Raw genomic sequence first — 310 nt, 5'->3', positions numbered from 1 at the left:
ACAATGACACCCCCGCCGCATGACGACGAGCGGAGACACCTCAGAAGAAGGTGTGAATGGACAGATAGGAGCCCTAATTACAGAACATCCCAGAGCCGATGTGATGGTTAGATATGAGTGGATAGATGGATAGCCAATGAAGTGGCTATGATGAGTATGAAGATAAATGCCATATTGAATTTCATGGATATTGTCCTCATGCTAAAGATCAAAGAGTTAGAAGACATTTGCCTTGGACAATAAGTGAATGACTTGTGGAGCATTAAGCCGCAACTGCTATTTTGGAGCAGTAGGCATACGCGGGATCCTG

The sequence above is a fragment of the Populus euphratica genome, unplaced genomic scaffold (assembly GCF_000495115.2).
Source record: "Populus euphratica unplaced genomic scaffold, PopEup_1.0 scaffold1395.1, whole genome shotgun sequence".
NCBI lineage: Eukaryota > Viridiplantae > Streptophyta > Magnoliopsida > Malpighiales > Salicaceae > Populus > Populus euphratica.
This window is presented reverse-complemented; position numbering follows the sequence as displayed.